Source organism: Pavona decussata, unplaced genomic scaffold (assembly GCF_977016875.1).
Source record: "Pavona decussata unplaced genomic scaffold, jaPavDecu1.1 SCAFFOLD_161, whole genome shotgun sequence".
NCBI classification, from domain to species: domain Eukaryota; kingdom Metazoa; phylum Cnidaria; class Anthozoa; order Scleractinia; family Agariciidae; genus Pavona; species Pavona decussata.
Genome location: NW_028145572.1, coordinates 1,143,041 through 1,147,291, shown reverse-complemented (window position 1 = coordinate 1,147,291; position 4,251 = coordinate 1,143,041). Strand labels below are relative to the sequence as shown.

At 43.1% G+C, this 4,251-nt stretch overlaps 1 pseudogene; it reads left to right on the top strand.

Moving 5' to 3' along the window:
- On the top strand, positions 1-4,091 carry LOC146464622 (adenosine receptor A3-like; annotated as a pseudogene).
- The last annotated feature ends 160 nt before the right edge of the window (positions 4,092-4,251 follow it).

The following is a 4,251-nucleotide window of genomic DNA, read 5'->3' as shown; positions in this document are numbered from 1 at the left end:
CCGGCACGTTTCACTTTAAACACTTAAAATATTACAAAAACATGCTTACGTAAATCCAATTTCCGATGTTTATCATGCTATTTAGCAAAACTCCCAAACTGACATTCAGTTTCTTCAACATTTTTTCATCCGCGTAACCATTTTGCTTTATTTCACAATTTCATCGCTCACAGAAGTTACAGGCAACGCCGCATTTTGGTCTAACAAATTCAGGTTGTTTCTTAAATCAAGCAAGGTATACTTTCCGTTTCAGTTCTATGAAAGTCATTAGTTTCGAACATTCTTCCATGTTAATGCAATAAATAGCCCCGAGGCTTTCTGATGTTTTATTTACAACGCTGCCTCAATTTTCATGTTGTTGCAGGTTGTTGCCCTACAACACAATGAATATCTCGACAAGCACACCACAAAATGCGCTCTTCTGTGATCGGTTCAGCAGCTATCAATACACGAAAACAACAGGGAATGAGCCTTTTAAAACAGCTTTCGTTATAAACGCCATTTTCAACGTCCCCTTCTGCATCATAGCAACGTTGGCCAACCTTCTCGTCGTCGTTTCAATATGGCGATCGCGCACACTCCGTACTCCTTCGAACATGTTACTGATTGGGCTTCCGCTGTCGGATCTGAGCGTCGGCTTAATAGGTCAACCTGTCTATATCGCTTTGCTACTCGTCTTAGCTAAAAACGGACCAGTTTCTTCAAGCTGTATCATTTCTATTGCCGTGAGCATTTTCGGTTCTATCTTCAGCTGCGTGTCGTTTGGCACGGTTGTAGCCATCAGCGCCGAACGTTACATAGCACTCTCTCTACACTTGAGATACGAAAATGTAGTAGCAAGAAAAAGAGTACAGATCTTTCTGATATGTTTGTGGCTTGTTTGTGGAATTTTACCATTCATTTGGGTTCTTTTAGCGCCTAAACACAGAGCGTATTTTTTTGCCGTCGGAATCATCCTCTGCCTCCTAGTTTCCTCAGTGATGTACATGCAAATTTACCAAATAATTCGTTACCACAGACGGCAAATACAAGCTTGCGAGATAAATGACAGAAGCAACGAGGATATCGTCCAGCGAAGAAAGAACGCCTCTAATATGTTCCTGGTCTATTGTGTTCTTGTTTTATGTTATCTTCCTTACTCGATTTGTCTGGCCTTCAGCAAATTCCACGGCTATACGAAATGCAGTTGATTGCAGTTAACTTCGCACTTACAGTTATTAACATTAATTCTTCATTGAATCCATTTATTTACTGCTATCGTATGAGAGGAATTCGCCAAGCAATGTTACTAACACTACACACAGCTATGCGGCAAGCGACATCATTCCTGGGGCGAACTGGAGAATTGCGTTCTCGCACTTCGACTGTATCAGATCCAACAGCCGGTGATCGTTCCACAAACTTGTGAATACCACTGTGGTAGTTGGAAAAATTGTTGATGGACTATTCGCAAGGAATGTCTATATTCTGGCGAACTCTTCACAACAAGTAAGTTTTTTTTTGTGTGGGGCGCGAACGTTGAGTAAACGTGTTGTGTACGTTTCAACTGTACTTCGCACACTAGTCTTCACGCGATTTTATCCGGCGAGTCAAGTACACAGTGGCGTTGGCTGAAGAACCTTACAACAACTTTTTCAATTTATCGTTGAGAGATATTTGTAAAGTAATACCTCTTTAAAATGTCTCCGAGATTGACAAAAATTAACCTAAGAGACATTTGCAAAGAGGATACGTTTCCGAAGCATTTGTGAATTTCAATGTTGTCCAGTGTATTTCCTGTTTCCATCAGGAGTACCCAACGACACTTTTAGAGAAAATTAATCGTATGTTGAACTAAACACTAGCTGAGTGTCCCTACGTCAATCTTTGTTACTATTTAATCTTCCTGGGGAAAAAATACCCGCTCTTCACTGCCAGCGAACAAGACTTTTACTACATGAAAATCCCAGCCAGCTGTAAGTGTGATGTCTGTCAACTAGCCAGCAAGCAAGTCAGCTTGTAGGTACGCAGCATCTTCCCGAGACTTAGTTTGTTTATATATCTTTGTGTCATCGGCAAACATGGCAACATGGCTCGTCAGGACCGAATCGGGCAAGTTAGTTACATAGATGAGAAATAACATCGGGCCTAAAATGGAGTCCTGAGGTATTCCGGAGCTGACAGGCAGAGGATCAGAGGTTTCAACCAGCACTGTTACACGTTGGTAGCGACCCATCAGGTAAGAGCTAAACCAATGCAAGAGGCTGCCTCCAAATCCGAACAAGTGTAACTTTGCAGCAGGCAGCCGTGGTTCACCTTATCGAAGGCCTTAGACATATCCATATAGATCATGTCCACCTGTTTCCCGTCGTCTAGTAGGGGGCCCACGTGGTCCAAAACTTCCAAAAGGTTGGAGGTGCATGATTTCTCTCTAATGAATCCATGTTGACAATCTCTTACCACCTTGTAAGGTCCATCTTTCAAGTGTTAAACGGTGTTAAATACACATCGCTCCAAGACTTTGGATACCCGGTGACGGTAAGAAGATGGGCCTGTAATTCTCTTGTGCACTCGGGTGGCTTTCGTTGTATCAAGGGTATCGAGCACGGATAGGACTTCGCTAACCGTGAGCGTTAATTCCGACATATCAGGAGAAGCTGGTTAATTGGTAGCGCTTCCAGATGAAGGGGAAAGGGAAGGGGATGTCATGGGCGAAAACTGATGTGAAGTAAGAGTTAAACAGATTGGCTATTTCCCGAGGATTTTCAGCTGAAGATCTTAACGACGTACGATTACCTGGGTCAGCGAATGCACTGGGTGATATTGGCGTTGAGACTCGATCAGGAATTCAGTGTATGCGAATTGGAATTCAGCTTCAATATAGACCAAAAGCAATTTAGGTTTGTGTTGAGGTCGGACTCGACGGAACCAAGAAACTCATCACGGCTGTTCCGCGGCAAGCGCTTAACTGTTTTGCGCAAGTTTTTTTAACTTCTCCCTTAGGTGGCTCGAGGGAGATAATTTCAGCTTTTGTCTTATAGATGGCACCAGACATCCAAGGTATGGGATTCCGTCACTTAAGCCCCTTGGTAATCAGAGATCGCTGCAAGAAACGTGTCTTTCCATTGATGCCAGCCAGTATTTATATCGCCATTGGCTATGATCGAAGAGAAGTTAATTGCTGACAGCACATCCTCAAAGTCGTCTTTTGCATAATCGTAGACAAATCTCAGAACGTTTGGTAGGGCTTTTATAAAAGTGTTAAACTGGAAAATAATGGCGCTGTGGTCTGTAAAAAACCCCGTATCTTTTGGAAACAATCACGGTATCGGTTACATTGACACAGTTCGGCACGCTCGTGATTACAAGGTCAAGTATGTTGTTGCCACAAGTAAGTTTTTTGTTGAGTTGTGTCAAGAGGTGGTCGTGGTGGGTTTCAATAAAGGCTAGTTCGTTAACACCCGATGCGCTGTCAATGGAGTCCCAGAGGATGTCTGGCAAATTAAAGTCACCCTAAATTACCATATTGTCGAACTGGTCATAAACTCCATGCAGAAAATTATCGAATACATCCATCCAACTTGGGTCTTCATTGGGTGGCCTATAGTAAAAACAATAAAATTCTTTGTCTAGAAAGCGTAGTAATTCTGGCAAAAATGATCTCAAGCTATTGCAGCTCGGGTTCCGATTCAGGTTTAAATTCTTTGACAGCTTTGAAGGAGGCTGTTTTGATTGCGATAAGAACTCCATCCCCAACCACCTCGATCAGACCGATCTCTCCTAAATATTGTAAAGCCAGAATGCAATATTTCAGAGTTGCTGATATTTTGGTTCAACCATGTCTCGTTGACGTGTATAAAGTTTTCGGCGTACACCAGGTCCTGCAAGCGATGGAGGTTACACTCGGATTGCCAGTTTGTTGTGCTGTCCTGATGATGAGATAACATTTTAAGCTTCTGGCATTCATCACAAGGCAATTGGTCTTACCAGCAGTCGAAGCAGAAACCGGTCCAGGGTTAGGATTGATGTCACCAGACATCAAGAGGCGAAAGGTAGCATCTGAGTTGTTGTAGTAACAAACGTGGCCCATTTTCATTACATGGCACGGTAATAAGTGTGGACTTAATAGCTTAAAACAGAAAAATAGCAACGGCTTTCACCGCTGAGAGCTCTTCGAGCTGGTGCATCGTCATGGTACAACGCTCCGGCAGAGTGTTCAGAGGTACCGCTGTCGGCTGTGTTTTTCTTTATCGCGATCCTGGGGGATCTTCC